Source organism: Camelus bactrianus, chromosome X (genome assembly GCF_048773025.1).
Source record: "Camelus bactrianus isolate YW-2024 breed Bactrian camel chromosome X, ASM4877302v1, whole genome shotgun sequence".
Lineage (NCBI taxonomy): Eukaryota > Metazoa > Chordata > Mammalia > Artiodactyla > Camelidae > Camelus > Camelus bactrianus.
In genome coordinates, this window is record NC_133575.1 from 90,818,094 (window position 1) to 90,841,801 (window position 23,708).

The 23,708-nt window shown below is 39.4% G+C and overlaps 1 long non-coding RNA gene across 1 annotated transcript in view; it reads left to right on the forward strand.

The window, feature by feature from the left end:
• The window catches only part of LOC141576298 (uncharacterized), a 60,769-nt gene that overhangs the window by 21,214 nt on the left and 15,847 nt on the right, over positions 1-23,708 (forward strand). The gene's annotated exons all lie outside the window — the stretch shown is intronic.

Below are 23,708 nucleotides of genomic sequence, written 5' to 3' on the forward strand. Positions count from 1 at the left end.
AATGTACTTCTTCGAACATCAGTTTCTCATCTGTAAAATGGAAGTAATGGTGGTACCTATGGTATTGAGCATTTGTGGAGATTAAATGAGATACTACCTGTGAAACTTTCTCATAGTATCTGCTTGATCAATATACATTATCTTTCCTTCTTCTGCCTCATCTGCTAGCCTACCTCCCCACCCCATTCCCATCAGGGAACTGCTCCTTTTAATGGCCCTCAAGGCCTAAAGGGGCTGTTTAAGCTGTGCCTATAACCAATGTATTCCATCAGTTCTTTTGAATTCTTTCCAAAAACTTATTTGGATACACACAAAGAAGAGAATCACACCTGGCTATCTTAAGAAAATGGATTGAAGTAAGTAGTTTCATATCCCCCTACCCCGCAATGCTGGGAGTAAGTAAAGATAGTTCAACTCCATCACTGCTTCCAAAGGGTAGGAATTTTTTGTTAGATATTTCTCTTCTAGAGCTTCAGAACTAAAAGAGAGAGACAGAAAGGGAGAGAGAGAAATATTCATCATTATAACACACATAGACCTTTAAAGGGCTATGCGTTATTTCAAATTTGATATTCACCATGCTTAAGGACAACTAGTGTTTATTTTCATAGCTTAGTTAGGTCTATGGATCATTTATATATAGTTCTCTATGCCCTCTCCAGGAAGCAACATACTTTTGAGGGAGGAAGTCCCACACCCTCTTAGAAAGCTGGATAGAAAGATTGAAAGAGGTTCAGATGGAAAAGGAGGGCAGACACCCAAAGGATGGTGCAGGCCAAGAAGTGAGTCACCGCTAGCATACAGTGTTCAAATATACTACAGAGTATAACTTGACCTTTAAAGAAGGAAAAATCTTTCCAAAGATTGAGTCAACTTATACTCTGCATCTTCCCCATGCACATTTTAGAGTATTGCCTTAATTGCCCCTGCTGAACAGCAGTCCATTCATTCAATTGTTTATTCAATTAGCAAGTATTTACTCAACATCTACTCTGTGCATCGCACAGTGTGCGGGGCAGTGATGAATAAAATATGACATCTCTCCTTACAGAACGTTTATAGTCAAACTGTTGCCAAAGGTAAGGAGAGTGACCCAAACTGGTGTCCTTAACTGTGACAGAATCTCACACTGCTAATCCACTGTGGGAGCTGGAAGGAAAATGAATCTTTTAAAATCATGGTTCATTTTCATCCTGACCCTGTAGCTTTAATTCAGTCTCACACTCACACATCACATGACCCCAAACCAATAAAAGTTAAGCCCCATTTTCAGCATTCACATAGGAACTGCCACGCATCTCTCCGGATTTCTCTGCCATTCCATTCCTATACCACTATTACTGATTCTTGACTTTGTTTTATATCTTTGATCTTGTTCCTGCCCTTTGGATTTGTCAACCTCAGTGGACCATTATGTATCAAGCTCAACTCTTTAATGACTTTAGTTTAGCTTACCTCTCTGAATCTTTTTTATTCTTAGGTACCTCAGGTAGGGCAACCTGGTCTAGCTGTCCTGTTCATGACTCCCATTCTGTCTAGGCTTTTCCTGGTTTCTGGGAAAGAAAAATAGGGCATTTCAGAACTTAGACATCAGGCAGTTGGGAGCCTACTCAGTGTGTACTTCAGACATTTATTTCTTCCTTTGACATGTATATATTAAGCAGCTACTATGTGCCAGGAACTCTGCTCTGATAAAGATACAGTCTCGTAGGGGAGAGATTCATTAATTTAAAAAAAGAACTAACAAATGTAACATGACAATGATGATAAGAACCACTAAAGGAAATAGACCAGGACTGTGATGGAGGAAGATTGGCTAGGGGCTACTTTAAATAGGGTATTTAGGAAAGTCCTCACTAAAGAATTGTCACTTAAACAGTTCTGTGGGATAGGTAGTAGCCAGTCATACAGGGATTCATCTGGGGGGAAGAACTTTTTAGGCAGAAGAAACAGCAAAAATAGTCCTATGGTGTATATGAAGAACAGAATGGAGTCCACAGCGGCTGGAGAATGTTGAGCAAGAGAAGAATGACATGAGATAAGGTTGCAGATATGCACAGGGATCAGATCTTTGGTTTGATTTCACGATCACAGTGTACTGGAAACTTCTCTGCTCCGTGTTGCTGGGATCCAACTCCCTAGCAGGAACTTCAGATCAAAAGTTATGAAGCCTGCGCTCTACTATTATTCTACCATAAATTTATGTGTCTCTTTCAGCAAGTCACTTCTCTTTTTTCTCCTCTGTGTTTTCTTATTGGAAAATGAAGGGATTGGATTAGGCTTTCTTTAAGGTCCCCTTAAGCGCCAGTATTCTATGATCTATAAAAATAACATTCAGAATTCTGACTGAAAGCTCTGATCTGTGGGTTAGTGTCAGCTGAACTGTTGCAAACCTTGTCACTTATTTCTGGGGTTATAAATCTTAAGGGATCTATTCCTATAGAGATTTTACATTCTAATGAGTTTTCTGAAAGTTAATTTCAGCATATTTTAATTCTCTCTGAAATAAAGGAGAAGAAATAATATTTATACCCTCAATTACCTTAAAAATGTGATTTATAAAGACTTCTTTAAGAATTTTGAAATTGTGGCACTCTGTATATAGATGAATTATTGAAGATGCTTGAATAATTTTTTTTATCAATAACAGCTTTATTAATACATAATTCACCCATTTAAAATATACTGTTCAATGGATTTTAGTATGTTCAAGAATTGTGCAACCAGCACCACAAAAAAATTTACAGCATTTTCATCACCCCGCTTCTGTTGCAAAGAACTACCCTCATACCTATTTGCATAAATCACAATTTTTTAAAGCCCACAGGCATCTTTAATTTTTAGGACGTGCTGTGAACTATCAATCATTCAAGAGGAAGATCTTTTCTCTTGGATCTCTGTGACAACTAATCTTAGAAGAGGTGGTTTGTCTCATTCCACTGTGGGCTATGGTACAGGCTTAAGACATAACAACAAAAGCAGCACAATAAAGAATGAACTCATCTAGGAAATGGTAAAATCTTTAGCTATCTGCATATACTGACTGCTTAGATGTGTATTTGTGCTGCTCTGATAGATGGCAAAAAAAAATCTCTATCACATGAATTGATGTCACTTGCTGAAGGCTGTTTAGTTTGTATGGAGACATTGGGGAAAATTGATAGCCTTGGTTATCTAACATCAATACAACATGGACCAAATAATTAGGCCTCTCTTGCTGCCTACAGGGATCTTTGCATTTATAGCCGGGGCTCATTTTGCTACTGACCTCTGATCTACCCGGTGTGACAATGTGTCTAGCTCAGCTGAGGAGGAAATTTAGTTCTAAATTTTGAAAGGTTAGGTCTCAAATTGCTCCTGCTGTCGGTATTTTATCCATATAGCGTATTATATGTTTTCACTTGCAATCCAGTGTTCTTAAATATTTTTGGAACTCTTCCAAACATTTTTATGATAAAGGAGATGAAAAAAGCACAGCTAGAATCTGGTAAAAATCATGTCAGTATTAAGGCTTTGAGCTCCAGCCAGTGGTCCGTCAGTTAATTACACTTTGCTCTGCTTAAGCACCCAAATCAGATTCTTCCCTCTCTGGGTTCTGTTATTCCTGTTGGTAAAACTATGAATAAATAACCTGAATGGACAGAGAGTTGTATACTACTTAAGGTATTTTAGAGATGCTCAAAACTACACCTATCTATCTACTTGTCAGTCCTAATTTAGTCATAAAGAATGGTTACTGGGAGATTTCTTGGGTGTTTTCTCAAGCACCAACTGGAGGGTGTTTTTATTCTGTAGTGTTGGCTAACATAAAAGATATTCTTGAATATTTAATAGTACTCCTACAGGAGATGCCAGCTCCTACCCAGACCTATGGGAGAATCAGTAACTGAATTTTTACAAGTACCCAGGTAGTTCATATACACATTAAAGTTTGAGAAGCACTACATGCTTCTAAAGATGGTATCTAAAGATATCCACTAGGCTAGGCAGTACTTCTGGAACTTCAATGGAGGAAGTGTGGGGTGGGGCCTGTAATTCTGTATTTAAAACAAGATTCAAGGTGATGCCAATGTTACTGGTCCACAGATCACCTTTGAGTAGTAATGAAGTGGTCTTTGATTTTCTGTGATTCGGTAACAAGAAAAGAATGCAAAAACCTAAGTACACACATGTTTACCTAAGTTCTTCCCTGGTTTGACTTATAGTACATCTAGTAAGAATGGTGCTGGTGTATCTTGAGTGTTACCTAGAAGAATCTGTGTGTCCATTACAGAAATAGATTACTTTGTAAGGTACTTTATACTTTTTGAAACAAATTTCAATATGTTATCTCATTGGATCCTAGAATCCCTGCCTTTATTCTCTCCAAATAGCCTTTCTGGGGTTGGTCTTGGCCCTGAGGTTGTGGCAACGAGAAGGTAGTTTTATTTGATCTTAGACCCCAACTCAAAACACTGATGCTGGAATGTTGAGTTGGTGACCAATAGACTGGCTCTATGTCCCTGACACCAGGAGTTTCCATGGGTCCTCTGGGAGGAAAGAGTAACTCAGAATTAGAGTGGCCTCTTAAGTAAACAGGGCTAGCAGAAAATTCATCTGTTGTGGGGTTCAGTCTTAAGACAGCAGGATTTAACATTTCTGCCCTTTTGCTCTCTCTCTCAATGGAGACCGAGGAAGGAGAGGGACTGTGGTTTGGGACCTACTGAAGCCTGAAGCACACTAGAGGAGCTCTCCCAGCTGGTTTGGGATGGTGTGACCAGTTCTTACTTACAACTCCTCTCTGCTTTTTTTCACTTCTTAACTACAGTTCGCTAATCAAAATGCAAATAGTAATTAAGTGTAAAACCTTCTCTGAGGTGTTTTGTTGGTGATTAAGCAGGGGCCAGATGGCAGAGTTGCAGACTAAGCTGAGCAGAGGGAAACGCGTGAGCTGAATGATTGACTTCAAATGCCTCTGAAATGTATTTACTTTGTTGCTGAGCTGTGTGCCGGCCCCATGGAGAGTTTAGACGATCAACTCTCTGTGTCTTTAGAGTCTATGTATCCTTTGATATTCCTAATTGGTAATGGTAGCCGAAGCACCTTTGGATACCATTGGCTTGGAACAACCATTGATATACAGCAAGTAGCTCAGCCAAAGGTTTATTTCATAAGTATTCAGAAGACTATAGCACTGTGAATTCAGGAGATACTTTGAAAAGCAAGACTTTTAATGAAAAGACCTCACAGATCTCATCATAATTAGAAGTAAACATTTACTACCTTATTGACTGAGCCATTGTTAAGAAGCTAGTCAAAAGAAGAACTGGTGATGGCTCCCATTAAGTTCAAAGGTTAATCAGAAAACCTAAATATTGACTCAGTCATTCAACAAATATTTATTGAACACTACAAGGCAATGCAGATAAAACAAGATTGGCATGGTTTCTTTGCCTTTAGGAAGCTGACGTTTTGATGGGGGAGACAGACAAAAAGGGGAAAACCAAATAGAGGATAAGCTAATGTCAGAAGGTGATTGCTGCTAAAAAGTCAATTTTAAAAGGATGTTTTGATAGAGTGTGATTAAGAGCACCTGGTTTAGAGTTATGAGGGGATACTTCTTTTTAGGTTGTGACTTCTGATCTGAGACCTGAAAAATGGGAATGTGAGACAGCAGAAAAGCTTTCCAGTTAGTGATTATGTTGAAAGGACTTGACGTGGTGAGGAACTTGGCATGTTCTAGAAACGGACAAAATGGCAGTGTGACACTACATTGCTCAGTATCACTTCATCTTATTTTAGCAGCCAGTGAATTGCATGGGAGAGAGTCAGTGGCAGGTATTATTTCAGTGGGTATCCAGTGTTTCCATTCTCTTAGGAATCAGGAGGACCCCCAGTTGTTACAGCCCCCTACCCTGACTGTACTTACATGCCTTTTACACCCCAAATGGGGCAAACTGTTTTTAGTGTCTCCTGAGAGGTGTCATGCCTTATGGTCTGGAGTGTTTCTGCACCTTGACATGTTTTAGCAAAGCAAAATGAACACTGTTGGGATTGGCTGTGATGTTGGCTATATACACATTCCGTGACACTGCATTGAAATAGGAACTAAGGAGACTAAAGTCAGGGGTTGAAGAAAATCACTATCACTGAGTTTGAAGGAAGATGACATCTAGGGGGGGCACATCCCTACCCTGAACTTACTTCCTCTCTGTTACTCACTACCACTGTCCAAGTCATCAGCTCCTCATTCTATTTTACTTGGATTATTGTGGCATCCCTTGAGGGGCTCTCCCTGCCTATAGTCTCTCCTCCCTCTGATCTGGTACATTCTCTACACTAGGTGCTTTGTTTTCTGATGATTTGTGTATATTTCTTGTTTTCATTGCTATATTATGAGTTGCCAGAGGAGTAGGGGTAATGTCTTATCACTTATCTATTGAAGGAGCTGATTTGCTTATTTCTTGGAGTTTCCCAGGTTCTGGGTTTTGCTGATTTCATTCTCATGGTGTAGTTTAACATGTTCCTCTGTTCTCTATATTTTCTGTAAGTTGATAGTTACAGCTAGAATCTTAATCAGATTTGAGTGGGTTTGTTTTCCTTTTGGTCAAGAATGCTTCATAACTTTTCTGAGCATCAGTTCACTAATCTATAAAATGGACCCAATAATAGAATTTACCTCATAGAGTCATTGATAGGAGTAAACACAGTAACATTTATAAAATGCATAACACAATGTCTCCCACCTAGGCACTCAAAAAAGTTAAAAGTAAAAAGAATGGCACTTGGGAAAGAGGGATACATGGTAGATGCCTGGGAGTAGCAGAGACACACGGACATTTGTTGAGCACCTATTATGTGCCAGGCACTGGCCTAGGTGCTGGAAGTAAAGTGATCTCTGAGACAAAATTTGTGTGTGATCTCCAAGAGCTCAGCCTGATGAGAGAGATAGACATGTAAACATATGGTAATAATACAGCACAGTAAGTGCTACAGAGGGTCTGGGGTCCAGCAGATGGGTAAACTAATCCAGACTGGGGAGAAAGAAAGGCTCTCAGGAAGAGCAGAGTTTTTGATAAACTAAGAGTTAATTGAAAGTTGGAAGAAGGGAGAATAGTGTGTTTTGGAGAGGGGTGATGTTTCAGTCCAACTAAAGAGTCAGTTGAAAGGTACAGAAGACAAAGGAAGAAAGAATAGTGGATTTAGGAAACATCATAATTCACTACAGCTAAAGGGAAAGCTTCCTATAGGAAAGTGGCTTGAGAGTTCTGGGGTTGGAAGGAGGGAGGGAGGGGGTCATGAAGAGTTATGCAAGATGAGACTGGAGAGTTAGGCTGGGGACAAGTTGTGCTTTTTAGGCAATGGTAAGGTGTTTTATTGTGGTGCTAAAAACAGTACAGAGTTGTTGAAGGATTTGAAGTAAGAAAATGGCATGATCAGATTTGTGTTCTAGAAAGGTCACTCGTGCCACGAGAGGAGAGTGGATCAGTTAAGACCACATGATTGGAGGTCCAGAGATCAGTTTAGGAGGCTTTTGAAAGTGTAAATGAGAAATGCTGAGAATTGAATGTAGGGCAAGGAACTAAATGGGAATGGAAAAGAGGAGCAGACTCCAGATAGACTCAGGAGGTAAGATGGGAAAAGAATTTATTGGGAAATTGAATGACACAGCATAGGGGGTTGAGAGAGAGGGAGAGTCAGCTGATTCCCACGTTTCTATCTTAGGTAAATGGGCTGGTCGGGATGTCATTCACTTGGGTTAGCAATATCATAGGAGGAACAGATTTGAAAGAAAGAAGGAGAAATGGGTACCGGTTTGAATGTGTTAAGAATTACCCAAGAAACATCCTAGTGGAGATGTCTAGACCTCAGGGCAGCAATCTGGGCTAGAGATAAAAGTTTTTTTCTTTACCCTAAACATTTGTCTCAAACCATAATAAACATACAAAAAAGTACACAAATTATATGTGTACAGCTTGGTGAACTTTCGTAGTGTAAACACACCCAGGTAATCATCACCAAATTTAAGACATAAAATGTTCCCAGAGCCTCAGAGTCTCCCTCATGCCCTCTGCCAGTTATTATCCACTTCCAAATTTAATAATTATTTGTACTTCCATCATTTTAGATTATATTTGCAAGCCTTTGAACTTTATATAAATAGAACCATAGAATATAGAGCATAGAACGTAGAATCTTTTTGTGTCCAGCTCCTTTGATACAACATTATATTTGTGAGAGTCACATACATTGTTGTTGTGTGTAACACGAGTTTATGACTTTTCATTGCTGAATAGTTTTCCACTGTATAAATACATCACAAATTATTTATCCATTCTATTGTTGCTAGATATTTGAGTTGTTTTTACTTTTGGACTATTTGAATAAGCAACTATAAATATATTTCTACATGTGCTTGATTGCACATATTTATGCATTTTTGTTGGATAAATACCTGAGAAGAATTGATAGATCATAAGGTGTACATTATGCTCAATTTAGTAAATACTGCCAATCAGTTTTCCAAGAGTTGTCCCAATTTATACTCATTGCTTCAGAAAATATATAACAAAAATCTGGAGGAATTAAAAATAATACAGAGAACTACTTTCATAGTGGGAGATCATTTACTCAATAAACAATAAAACAAGTAGACAAAAATTGTAATATATATAAAAGTGTAAGAACACGTAAACATCAGTTTTTATTTTTAACATGGTAAGTATCAACAAATACAACTCACAAAACAAAAGCTCATTGAGGGTCTTAATAAATTTTAGGAGCGTAAAGAAGCTCTGAGACCAGAAATTTGAGAACCATTGCCCTAGAAATTACAACATGAATCCTTGACTTCATACAGTTTAATGTAAATTAGTACTTAAATGTACTTTAATGTAAATTAGTACTCTTCCTTGATAATATCATGACCTGATAGTAGTCTAGATTCATTCATCCCTTTAAATCTTTCATGTTGTTGTGATGCATCTTAACTCTACATGTATTTTTGATCACACAAGACTTTATTATTAACTTTTTGTGTAGTCAATATTAAATTATATTTACCAAGATAGGAATCTTTCCCTTGTTTTTCATCCTTTCCTGAATTTATGTCTTTTGATAAGGGATGATTTCTCTGCTGCCAGATTGACTTCTGGACTTCGAATGTTTGAGAAATTGCTGGACACTATTCATGAAAAGTAGTTTGGACATTGTATCTGAAAAACTGTAGATTCTGCATGATGTCATCTTCCTCTAGAGCAGTTCACCCTAACCCCTAGGGCTCAGGCTGTTTAAGGACAGATCAGCTTCATCCAGTCAGGGACTCAGCTTGGTTGCAGGATGTTTTTTAGAGTCTCAATCTATCTCTGTTTTGTCTCTAGACACCTAGAGTGTACTTCTTTACGGATCTCAACTGATAGCAGCTCTGTTTACTAGGACCTCTCCTACTTTGTGGGAATAAAGAACTAAGAAATTGCTTGAAAACTCGGCTCCACTTTTCAGCAGCTTTCTACTTAGCTTCTTACTTAGCCTGCTGCCCTGCACAGATGAAGAATTAGCGAATCCCCAGGATGGAAAAGAGCAGAATGTCAGGCTCACTTTTTTTTGCCTCTCTTCCGTCTGGGATGTTGGTCCTCAAAGGCAGCAATTCTGAATGGGCATTCTGGTGGTGCCCATGAGCAGGCTTGCTGTTGGAGTCCTTGGGCAGCCTGGTGTTGGGATGGGTTGAAAGCTCAGGACAGGGGTACCCAGCCTAGAGCCCAGGAAGCTGCTTAGAGCTGTGGGGCCAACCATGCTGAGCCCCTGGGACTGTTGGAGCTGGCTGGCACCTGGGTGTGCTGGGAGCCTCAGTCTGCAGGGGACCTCTGAGAGCCTTGAGTCAGTGAAGCTGCCTTGAGCCGTGGGAGCTGCCTAGGACCACAAGAGCTGGCAGACACCAGCGTGAACTGGGGAACTGGATTTGTGGGAGCTTGCCGGGAGATTGAGGCCACAGAAACTGCCTGGGGCCATGGGAGCCACCTGGGACCTTTAGAGCTGGCAGGTGCCAGGGTGAGACAGGGACCTGTGTTCCCAGGAGCCTGCAGGAAACCCTGCCAGGCAAACTACCTGGAGCCAGTGGAGAAGGCAGGTGCCAGGTGAGGCAGGGGCCTGGATTCCTGTGAGACTCCAGGGAGCTTTCTGTGGAAGCTGCCTGAGGCCATGGGAGGTGCTTGGGGCCACTGGAGTAGGCAGGCACCAGGGTGAGCCAGGGTCTGGGTTCACAGGAGCCCATCAGAAACCTGTGCCAAGGACACTGTTTGGGGTTGCTGGAACCACCTAGAACCCTTGGAGCCTGCAAATGCCAGGGCGGGGAGGAGCCTAGGGTAGCAGGAGCCCACGGGGAACCACCTTGGGTTGTGGGAGTTGGTCTGATGCTGGGGCAGCCTGTTCTGGGGTCTGCAGTGAAGTCGGGCACTCACTTTACTCTCCTCCCACGGAAAAGGTGTCTCTCTCCACGCTGGGCTGCCTGGGCTTGAGGGAGGGGTAATAGGGACCTCGGTTTCTGCAGCCTGCAGGGAGCACCCCTGTTGAAGCTGAATAGAGCCGAGCGAGGTGCCTGGGGCTAGGGAGTAGGCAGATGCCAGGGTGAGTGGGTTTGTGATTCATGTGGACCTGCTGGAGGTCTGGTGTCATGGGAGCTGTCTGGGGTCTCTGGAATCGGCAGGTACCTGGGTAAATCTTCCTATGCCACCATTTTGCTAACATCACTCCTCCACAGCATTATTTCTAATAGTAAAATATTTGGTCACGCAGCTAGTAACTGGCAGTCAGGGTTTGAACCCAGACATTTTGCAATCGATAGAATGTGCCCTTTTCATGAAATACTCACTCCTCTGTTTTGCAGATTACAAGACATGCCTTGGAAGGTTTCACCACCTGATGAAAGAGAATCTAAGGCATCCCAGAAACAAGAGGCTGGGATGTCTGTGAGGGATGATTTTGAATGTTCCATGGCCCTCAGCTCCTTCTGATCTTAATTCTAGCCCCACCCATTCTCATGAAGCAGCTTCGTCAGTGACTTCCTAAGTTCAAATTTAACAGGCTTATCTAGGTTATCAAATGTCTCTGAGTCATTTTACATCATTACTCTCCTCCCTCGGCTTCCATATCTCCACACTCTCCAAGTTATTGCTCTTTATTTGATGTTATCTATTGTGATCTTTGAGATAAGCATTCCTGACGGTTAGTCTGTGTTCCTTTCCTCTTCTTTCCTAATACTTTCACAGTCTTTTTTCAACATTTTTTTATTGAGTTACAGTCGTTCCACAATGTTGTGTCAAATTCCAGTGTAGAGCACAACCTCTCAGCCGTACATGAACATACATATATTCATTGTCACTTTTTTTTTGCTGTGAGCTACCACAAGATCTTGTATATATTTCCCTGTGCTGTACAGTACAGTCTTGTCCATCTATTCTACATATGCCTGTCAGTATCTACAAATTTCGAACTCCCAGTCTGTCCCTTCCCATCCCTCTCCCCCGGGCAACCACAAGTCTGTATTCTATGTCTATGAGTCTGTTTCTGTTTTGTATTTATGCTTTTTTTTTTTTTTTAGATTCCACATATGAGCGACCTCATATGGTATTTTCCTTTCTCTTTCTGGCTTACTTCACTTAGAATGACATTCTCCAGGAACATCCATGTTGCTGCAAATGGCGTTATGTTGTCAGTTTTTATGGCTGAATAGTATTCCATTGTATAAAGATACCACATCTTCTTTATCCAGTCATCTGTTGATGGACATTTAGGTTGTTTCCATGTCTTGGCTATTGTAAATAGTGCTGCTATGAACATTGGGGTGCAGGTGTCATCCTGAAGTAGGGTTCCTTCTGGATATATGCCCAGGAGTGGGATTCCTGGGTCATACGGTAAGTCTATTCCTAGTCTTTTGAGGAATCTCTGTACTGTTTTCCACAGTGGCTGCACCAACCTGCATTCCCACCAGCAGTGCAGGAGGGTTCCCTTTTCTCCACAGCCTCTCCAGCATTTGTCATTTGTGGACTTTTGAATGATGACTATTCTGACTGGTGTGAGGTGATACCTCATTGTAGACTTCACAGTTATTAACCATGATCACTGCTATGAGTGATTCTAATATCCATGTCTCTACTCTAGACCTCTCTCAAGCTAGCTCCGAATTTTTCATTATCTAGTAGTCCTTCCTATCTAGATATGCCACAGACAGCACAAACGCAAACAAGTACAAACAAGACAAAACAGTTTCTCTTCTGCTTTCTTATCTGAAAGTCTTTCCTCATATTGATGTCCTTATTTGATCCATAATCATCCTTAAATTTTCTCTCCCTCTTTCAGTCTCTCCCTCATATAACCAAAATACCTCTGGCATTTAAAATGTTAGTGCCTTCCATTAGAATGTAAGTCCGAGGATGGCAAGGCATATCTTTTTCTCCATTTTATTTCTAGAGACTGATAGATTAATGCTTGATACATTCATGTTGATTATCTACAAAATGAATGTATTCATCCGTCTAATCTATTCATCCATCTCTTTAGATAAATGAGTAATTCACTGGCTGAATGGCTGAAGAAATTCATCTGCCCTTCTTCCAGTCCCAAAGCAACCAATTTGTTTCTGCCTCATATTATCTCTTGCCTGAATCATTGGACCAGCTTTCTAATTCGCCTCTCTACCTCTAGGTCTACTCTCCAGAGGACCCAAGTGTGAGATGAATATTCCTAATGCACAGCTCTAATTATTTTCTCCCTCCCATTTAAAAAATCTTCAGTTTATTTGCATCCCCATCTAAGTAAGCTAAAACTCCTTAGCATGTGTCCCAGGACATTCACAATTTGTCTGTTTACATCATCTATGCTCTCAGTTCCTGGTTCTTAAATCTGACTTCATAGAAGAATTGTCTAAGGAGCTTATAAAAATACAGATGCTTGGAGCTCACCACAGGTCAATTAAATTGGAATGGCTGGGTTGGCACTGGCATCTGTATTTGTAAAATCTCCCCAGGCGATTCTAGCGTGCACCTGGGATTGAGAACTTCTCTAAACAGCTGTACTAATTTTTGTTTTCTGTATTTGACCCACATATTTTGCTTCTCCGCCCTTGGTCATGCTTTTTCTTTGAAAGATACCCTTTGTGTCTGCACTGGATTTTTTAAAGGTATAATTAACACACAATAAAATGAAATTTTAAGTGTTTAGTTTTATCCATTTGGAAAATTCCAGACATCCATATAACTATCACCCCAAATAAGAACATTTTTATCACCCTAGAAAGTTCTTTTGTGCCCCTCTCCAATTAGCTTTCCTCCTTCCGAGCATCGACTGAAAAAAATGCACAATGTGAGAGCTGTGAGTTAAGTTTTATTTGGGTCAAAATGAGGACTATGGCCTGGGAGACAGCTTCTCGGATAGCTCTGAGGAACTGCTCCGGAGAGGCACGGGAAGGTCAGTATATACGTGATCTTAGTGAGGGAGGATACGTGCAGTCAAGCACACACTTTGGAGGAACGGCTCCGAAGAGGTAGGGGGGAAGGTCAGAATATATGTGATCTTAGTGAGGAAGGATACGTGCAGTCAAGCACAAACTTTGCCAGACGCTTGCTGCTAGTCACGGAAAGTTGCTGCTAGTCAGGAGGAATAGATGTCTCCGTTAATGATTTTAGTGCTTTTCTAGATATGAGAAGATGCAAGAAATTGGGCTCATAAAATCATTTCCTGAAAATATCTAACTGTGTGAAGGCCTGCTCTGCCCGTTCCTCCCAGAGCACAGAGTGCCTCTTTCCTGATCTCTGCCCTCAACTCCTTTCATTGAAGGTCAGTGATGGCAGTTGTGTGAGACCTAATCCTTGTAGAGGCAGATGGCAACTGACAATTTTTATTTGGCAGGAAATACTTCTGGACTTCTAACAGTATAGATTAGTTTTGCCTGTTGTGGGACTTTGTATAATTGCAAATGCATGGTGTGCACTGGGTTTTGTCTGGTTTCTTTCTCTCAAAAACCGTCTGTTAGACTTACGTATTCTTCTAAGTACAATAATTGCTTCTTCTTTTATTTCTGGGTAGTATTCCATTGTGTGAACATACCACAATTTGTTTATTCATTCCTTGCTTGACGGACATGGGGCTGTTTTGCTATATTCATCATTTGAAGCCCTACCAATCCTTCAAGGCCCAGTTCAAATTCTAACTTTATCATAAAGCCTTTCCTCATGCCCTGGCTGTAAGTGATCTATTTTCGCTGAACTCTCATAGCACTCTGTGCCGTCTGAAATATTGCAAAATATATCAGTTTAAAATACATCTTTATCACAAACTAGTCAATTAAGCCACTAAATTAGTGGCAACTTGTTACTGCAGGATTAGAAAAGAGACACTAAGTGAATGTAGTGGTCTAAAACAACATGAGTGTGTTGTTTTACAGTTCTGGTAGACAGAAGTATGACATGAGTGTCACTGGGCTAAGATCAAGGTGTCTGTAGGGCTTTGCTCCTTTCTGTAGGCTGTGGAGAAGGAGCCGTTCCTTTGCCTCTCCAGCTTCTAGAAGCTGCCCATATTCCTGACTTTGTGGCCCCTTCCTCCAGCTGCAAAACCAACAATGGCAAGTTGAGTCCCTCACACAGCACATCGCTTTGACCTTTTCTGCCTCTTTCTTCCACTTTTAAGGACCCTCTTGATTACACTGGACCCACCCAGATAATCCAGGGTAATCTCCCTATTTGAAAGTCAACTGCTTAACAACCTTAATTCCATCTTCAACCCTTAATACCTCTTTGCCATGTAATATAGCATATTCACAGATACCGGAGATTAGGATGTGAACATCTTTGGGAGGGAGGCATTATTCTGCCTACCACACTCAATTAACCTCTGTGTTTCAGTTTCTTTATCTAAAGAATGAGAAGAATGCTACCTCCTTCATAGGATGGTAGTGAAAATTAAATTAAATGGGTTCATATGTCTGAATTGCCTAGCACAGTTCCTAGAAAAACCAAACAGCATCATTCATTCAGCAAATATTGAGCTCCTACTTGGTGCTAGACACTATTGTTCATGTTGGTAATACAGTAATAAACAAAACAGAGCAAGTGTCTACTTCATGTTGTTTACATTCTAGTTGGAGGAGACATGTAATAAACAAGTAAACAAGCAACTGAATAGAATTTCATAAGGTCTTAAGTGTTGTGGAGAAAAAGAAAGCAGAGTACAGAGATAGAGAATGATGGATGTTATTTTCTATCAGTTGGTTATAGATAACCTCTCTGGTAAGGTGATATTTGAACAAAGTCGTAAAAAAGGTGAGGGAATGAACCACAGAGATATCTGAGGGATGAACATGGTAGGCAGAAGAAACAGCAAATACAAAGACCCAAAAGTGGAGCAGGCCATCCCCAGTAGGCTAGATTGAAGTGAGAAATGTAGGAGATGAGGTCAAAGAGATAGTGGAAACCATTAGGATTATTATATTGTTTGCTGCTTTGCAACCCTTTGTATGAGGGGTGAGGGTGTGGATGGTATCTTATTCACTGTTGCATGTCTCTCAGCTTAGCACAATGCTTAACACATGGTAACAGCTCAAGGCAACTGATCTTTGTGGTACTTACTATCTATGTAATATTTAAATGCCACTTGCTACCCATATCCCTTTATTAACCTAAATTATCTTTAGTCATCCATCATAGAATGAAAATGTTTTACTCTACTTTACAACTCTTGCCCTCTATTTTGGTGAATGCTTTTTCATGGGGAAAACTACTTTGTCTATCCATTTCTTTTTTTTTTTTTTTTTTTTGGTAAACAAAGTTTATTCTAAGAAGAGCAGCTCATTGAGAGATAAAACTGTTTTAAAATTTACACATATGTACTGTTCATTGTTTCTAAGAACAGTTTAGAGCTTTAGCTTTTTAAACTTACATAGTTATCAAAGGAATAAAGCCAACCACAAAATAAGAGTCAACAGAATGCAGTAATCCAATCATAAAGGACAGTCAAATGTGCTTACACATATTCAAGAAATCAATCATCTAAGTTATAAATAATAAGTAGTTCATTTGTGTCCTTTTTTTTGTTTTTAAGATTCTGCATATAAGTGATATCATAGGGCAGCTTTCTTTATCTTTCTGGCTTACTTCACTTAGAATGATGATCTCCAGGTCCATGTATATTGCTGCAAATGGCACTTTTTATTCTTTTTTATGGCTGAGTAGTATTCCATTGTACATATATACATCTTTTTTTATCCAGTCACCTGTTGATGGACATTTGGGTTGTTTCCATGTCTTGGCTATTGTAAATAGTGCTGCTATGAACATTGTAGTGCATGTGTCTTTTTGATTTAGACCTTTGTCCAGATGTATGCCTAGGAGTGGGATTGCTGGATCATAGAGTAAGTGTATTGTTTGTCCATTTCTATATGGCTGGAGATTGTCTGAGGCTGATGGACTGAGTACACTTAAACTTCTTTCCAAAGAGTAGCCTTGAGCTATATTTGTAGATTTACTTTTTACTCAAAGGGGCCCTGGTGATAGATTTATCCCAGGGACATAAGGATGGTTCAACATACACAAATCAAGCAATGTGATACACCACATCAACAAAAGAAAGGACAAAAATCACATGATCATCTCAATAGATGCAGAAATAGCATTTGATAAGATTCAACACCCATTTATGATAAAAACTCTTACCAAAGTGGGTATAGAGGAACATATCTCAACATAATAAAAGCTACTTATGACAAACCCACAGCCAGCAAATACTCAGTGGTGAAGAACTGAAAGCCTTCCCACTGAAATCTGGAACAAGACAAGGATGCCCACTCTCACCACTTTTATTCAACATAGTCTTGGAAGTCCTAGCCACAGCAATCAGGCAAGAAAAAGAAATAAAAGGGATCCAAATTGGAAGAGAAGAAGTAAAATTGTCACTATATGCCAATGACATGATAGTGTATATAGAAAACCCTAAAAGCACCTCACAAAAACTACTAGAGCTGATAAAAGAATTTGGCAAGCTAGCAAGATACAAGATTAGCATACAGAAATCTGTTGCTTTTCTTTATACTAACAATGAAATATCAGGAAAAGAAAATAGAGGAATAATCCCCTTTAAAATCACATCCAAAACAATAAAATACTTAGGAATAAATCTGACCAAGGAGGTGAAAGACTTATACATGGAGAACTACAAAACATTGATTAAGGAAATTAAAGATGACTTAAAGAAATGGAAAGATATCCCATGCTCTTGGATTAGAAGAATGAATGTTGTTAAAATGGCCATACTGCCCAAGGCAATCTACAGCTTTAATGAGATCCCTATCAAATTACCTATGACATTTTTCACAGAACTAGAACAAATAATCCTAAAATTTAAATGGAATCACAAAAGACCCAGAATTGCCAGAGGAATACTGAAGAAAAAGAATGATGCTGTAGGCATAACCCTCCCAGACTTCAGAAAATACTACAGAGCTACAGTAATCAAAACAGCATGGTATTGGCACCAAAACAGACATGGATCAATGGAACACAATAGAGAGCCCAGAAATAAACCCACAGATGTACAGTCAATTAATCTCTGACAAACGAGGCAAAAATATACAATGGAGAAAAGACAGTCTCTTCCGCAAGTGGTGTTAGGAAAACTGGACAGCAACATGTAAATCAATGAGGTTAAACACTCCCTCATACCACACACAAAAATAAACTCAAAATGGCTTAAAGACTTAAGACAAGACACTATAAGTCTCCTAGAAGAAAACATAGGCAAAACATTATCTGACATAAATCTTAGCAACGTTCTCCTAGGGCAGTCTTCCCAAAGAATAGAAATAAAAACAAAAATAAACAAATGGGACCTAATTAAACTTACAAGCTTTTGCACAGCAAAGGAAACCATAAGCTAAACAAAAAGACAACCTATAGAATGGGAGAAAATATTTGCAAATGATGTGACTGACAAGGGCTTAATTTCCAGAATATATAAACAGCTGATACAAGTTAATAACACAAAAACAAACACCCCAATCCAAAAATGGGCAGAAGACCTAAACAAGCAATTCTTCAATGAATGAAGACACACAAATGGCCAGTAGGCACATGAAAAAATGCTCAGTATCACTAATTATCAGAGAAATGCAAATCAAAACTACCATGAGGCATCACCTCACACCAATCAGAACGGCCATGATTCAAAAGTCCACAAACGATAAATGCTGGAGAGGGTGTGGAGAAAGGGGAACCCTCCTACACTGTTGCTGGGAATGTTGTTTGGTGTAACCATTATGGAAAACAGTATGGAGATTCCTCAAAAAACTGAAAGTAGACTTACCTTATGATCCAGCATTTTGGTTATTGGTTGCTTCCCATCTATTCTGCCTCTCCACACTGAAGGGATGCCGTAATTCTCAGTGGCTCAGTCCTCATATCTTGTATCTTCTCTGTCCTCACTCTCTTAGTGATCTAATCCCCTATCATATGTTTAAATCTCATTTATCTATTGAGCACTCCTAAATTTATCTCTATCCCAGATCTCTCCACAGAACTCCAAACTCGAGTATCCGATGGCCTACTCAAGCTTTCAACTTGGATGTACAATAGGCATCTCAAAGTCAACACATCAAAAATTGAATTCCTGATCTTCCACCCCCACCTTCCCTAGCCTTGCTCCTCCCACAGATTTCCCTATCTCAATTAATGGCCGCTCCATTTTTCTAATCATTAAGCTTTGACCCATTTGTTTCACTCACATTTCACATCCAATCCGTCAGAAATCATGTTGGCTCATCCCTTAAAATACATCCAGAATCTGACTGTTACTTCTCACAACCCTCTAGTAGCTCCTCATCTCACTTAGAGTAAAAGTCAAAGTCTCTACAATGGTCAACAATTCCTTATATACTTCTTCCAACTTCCCTACTTCTTTAATTGCACCTCCTCTACTCCCTTCCTTGCTCACTTTGCCCAGCCACACACTGGCCTCTATGCTGTTCTTTGAATTCCCCAGGAACAGTTTTCCTTTAGAATCTTTGCACTTACTGTTCTCTTTGCTCATTCTGTCCTTTAAGATTTTATCCCCTCTTGGCTTTCCCTCTGTCTCTCCCCAGCTCTATTTATCTTCCCAGCACTCGTCACATTCTAATGAGTGATATTCTTTATCCGTTTTGTTTTATCCCAATCTCCCCCACCTAGAATATAAGCTCTATGAGGGCAGGGATTGTTGTCTGTGTTATTAACTGTGCTGTGTTGTCAACACCTAGAGCAGTGCCTTATATATAAAGTATTGAATAAATATTTGTTGAATGAATGAAGGTATTAATTCTCTGGGCTTTCAGTCTGAAATCATCAAGGACCCACTATGTAGTGGTACAAAACTACCTTGGCATTTGGAGGGAATAGTGATGACTTAGAAAAGCTAGGATAAGACCTCTTCTCAAGGATGCAGTCCTATAACTCATCACCTGTTGATGTGAGAATGGGACTATGTGACTCCAGAGGGAAGACTCGTAGGTAAAAAGCTACAGGAAAGTAGATGTTATCTTTTTCATTTAATAAACATTTATTGCTCACTTTCCATGTATCATGTACTGTGTTGGGTCCTTGAGACCTAATCATAAATCAGTTATATTTAATTCTCATTTCTGAGGAACTTCTAGTTTACTGTGTGTTGGGGGAGACAAATAAATAAATATTTGCATTGGGCTATGATAAGCACTGAAAAAGAGACATTGTAGGATAGTTTGGAAGCATATGAAACAGTTACCTAACTTATTGGGGAAGGCTTCCTGGAAGAGGTGCTATCTAAAAAGAACAATTATGTCAAAGAGGGGAGGAAGAGGGGGAGAAAGCATAGTTTATACAAAACTGAGGTGTTAGAACAGTGTGTGTGGCCGGACTCCAGAACTGAAATGGGAGGTGTGTGAGAGAAGAGTCTGAAGAAGTTAGAAAGGGCCAGGTTATGAAGGAGCTGGCATGCCATGTAAGGGATTTGAACTTTATTTTGAGGGCAATGGAAAGTCATTGAAGGTTTCTTCTATCACCCCCCACCCCCATTTAAAAATACATTTTGGTTGTTTGTTTACATTTCAGGTGTACAGCATGATAATTCAACATTTGTATACACTACAAAGTCATGACCACCATCCATCACCATACATTTGACCCATCCTATTGAAGGGTTTTTGTTTGTTTGTTTGTTTGTTTATTTGGTTTTTAAACTCAGGAAAGTGACTTTATGAGTTAGGAAACTGTTACAGTGGTTTGGAAGAAAGCCCATGAGGAAGATTTGGAGCAATTACAAGGTGTTGAGGGTGTCCGGAGTGATTTTGGCGGGGAGGGTATCTGTGCATTCATTAGGGGGCTGGTCTCCGCAATATCTAATACCCAAATCAGAAACTCCTAACAACAAAGTCCTAATGTATATAGCATAGGGGACTACATTCAACATCTTGTAATAACCTATAATGAAAAAGAATATGTATGTGTATATATGTATAACCGAATCACTATGCTATACACCAGAAATTAACACAACGTTGTAAATCATCTATACTTCAATAAATAACAGAAATTCCACGATTATGTGACAAGGGCTTTTGCAGAGACGTGTCACTAAAAAAAGCTTCAAAGCAGAGGAGGAGGATATAGAGGACCCCTAATGGAACTCAGTGGATGTGTGTCTTTTTATGTGTGTGTAGTTGTTACATTAGCTCTTGTGGCAAAAGAGCTATATTAAGTCCCTAATGTCCAGAAGAAGTAAATTCTTCTCTCCTTTGCCTTGAGTTCGTACTCAGGCCTCTCCCTATCTCTCCATAACACTAAGGCATGCTTCCTAGAGAAGTGGGAGCACCTTTTGGGAATAGTATGGATATTTTTCATAAAAAAAAACTATTTGCCAGCCACTGTCTAAAAATGGTTCTTGATGGAAGTAGCTACACAAATGCATTCTACTTTAATGACTTTTGACAAGACATTTAAATTGTTGCATTGTATTCAAACCCTATTAAAATGGAAGCCTCTTGTTACAATGCACAGAACTGGTACTCTTGGTTATTTACAGATTTAAAAAATCTATTTATATAAAGCTAATATTTGATGTTTATCTACGTCCAGCATATTGCTGGAGGTAAACATATGCAATAGAGATATCTAGTGATTTCTAAAGAAAGAATCCTGAGAAGCCAAGTCTCTGTGTGGGTCACAGTGTGCCTGTTTTTATCTCCCTAAGGGATGCGACATAAAACCTCACTACAATTTGAGGTATTATGTGGGAAAGATATAGAGAAGCTTGTTTATCAGCTAGGATTCCAGAAAAAAAAAAAAGGGACATATACTCAACTTGGATTCTGAATAACATTTAATGAAAGTCTATTTACAGAGGTGTAGGCATGGTTAAGGGAACCAAGAAGAGATGGTGAGCTACCCAGTGACTAAACAACAGTGGAAAACTCTCACCCTTAGGCCAGGGAGAGCTGGGATCTGCAGAAGGGGTTAAGGAGCACAAGGCAGGAGCTGGAGTCACAAAGGAACTCCTGCTACTGTAGCTATGGGGCCGAGAAGGGAGTTCAATGGATTTGGGAAGGTGGGGCAAAAGGAGAATAACCAATACATCTGTAAATCACTTCTCTGGGAAAGTGGTTTTTCACACTCCAGGCAGCATTGCAAAGGGAAGCATGTGTGAGTTAACACTGGAGTCCAGCTTAATTGGTAGTTTGGAAATCTACAAATGCTGTCCTTCCCTATAGTCTTAACCCAGGAATCTTGAGGTCCAAGCTACACTGCTGCTGAGTATGGTAGATCTCCTTGGTTAGGTTTCCCAGGAAGCATGTCCACTGTATACTTGTCACCAAAAGCCAGACCATGCAAGCCAAGTCAGGCTTCTGTGTTTCTTTACTGAGATATAAAACCTTCTGATGCTTATGGATCTCACAACAGCTTTTTTTGCCTTCAGCAGAAAGTCGTTAAGAACAGTGGAAACATGACTAAAAAGGGACTGGGAAGCCAGTCCCATTTCTGACTGGTTGAATGACCTTATATCCACTTTCTTTCTCTGTGACTAGGCTTTCTTATCTGTATCATAAGGGGATTGAGCTAGTGATTTTAAAGGTCTCCTTGAGGATGGAGGGTCTAGCTAAGTGGTAGAGTGCTTGCTTAGCATGTCCTAGGTTCAATCCCCACTGCCTCCATTAAAAAAAAAAAGTTTTTAAAGATCTCTTTGAGCTCTCACATTTTTGGCTTAGAGAAGAGTAATTCCCAGCATCAGTGGTACTTCAGCAGTTTTCCTGTGGGCTGGGCTGGACTGTTCTTTACTCTGTAGCAAAAATAAATTAAAAAGGGAGCAGGACATTTATAACCTCTCCTTTCCTTTCCCTAAATTGTCAGTTCAACATTTTGACAAGTCAGCATTTATTAAGAAATTTAAAAATTGTACAGATATTCAAATGTTCATACTACACAAAAAAGATACTAGCAAAGGTTCAACTTTATCATGCTTTTAAAAACTGACCGCTTATTTTACAGGAGTACTGATCTAATTTGAGTTGTTTGATAAATTTGTGAATGTCTCATCCTATAGGACCAGGTATCATGAATTTTTTCTTGAAAATGGATTCGACTTGTGCTTTTATAAGTTTATTATTCTTCTGTAAACTGGATTTACATAATAATCCTTATTGAAAAGTGTACTGAGAAATGAGCATTGACTTTATTTTATTATTTTTTACACTATTATTAACTAAAGTACATACTTTATTCAGGTTTCCTTAGTTTTTTTTAATTGAAGTATAGTTGATTTACAATATTATGTTACTTTCAGGTGTGCAGTAAAGTGATTCAGTTATATATGTATATTTTTTCAGATTCTTTTCCATTACAGGTTATTACAAAATATTGAATATAGGTCCCTGTGCTATATGGTAGGTCCTTGTTGCTTATCTAGTTTATGTGTAGTAGTTTATTAATCCCATACTCCTAATTCATCCCTCTCTTGAGCACTAACTTTAAATAACTGAAAGACTGTCACATAAATAAGGTTTCCAGTAACTCTTGTAGCTCTAGAGGATAAAACTAAGACCAGGAGTGGAAATGCAAAGAGATGAACACTCTGGACATTGCCTTACAGACTTATGGTGGCCATTAAGAATCAAGTGTCTCTGGCATAAGTGTCTGTAAGTTTAAATGATTAACCAATGCCTCATACCCCAAGTGGTTTCTGCTAATTTTATGTCACCACCCTCAGATCAAAAGGTGTAGACTGAGAGTGTGACTCAATTATTTCACAACTAAGAAGTACCTAATCTGATCCTAATTAGTCATCTCTGAACTAGGACTTTACCCTGAGTTTTTAAGCTTTCATGACAAGTTAAAAAGTCACACAGAAAAGATATTTACATAGACATTTTGATTACCATGCAAAATAAATGATGTCATTAATAATATAGATCCTTTTTTTTCCTCCAGGCAGTTTTCAAGTGTAGGAAGTGTTCTATTTGTTTACATGTATTAAAGTTTAAGGGAAGATCCTGATGTAGGAAAAGACTTTTTTTTTTCTGAGCTACTTCAAAGGAAAACTAGCAAATCCTTTCTAGAGTCTTTCTGTGCTTTCCTTTTTAAAAAACATCCTCTTAACTAAAGAGAAACTAAAAGAACTGACATTTACTGAATGCCAACTCTGTAAAAGATTCTGTAGTAGGAGCTGCTCATTTTATCCTCTTAACA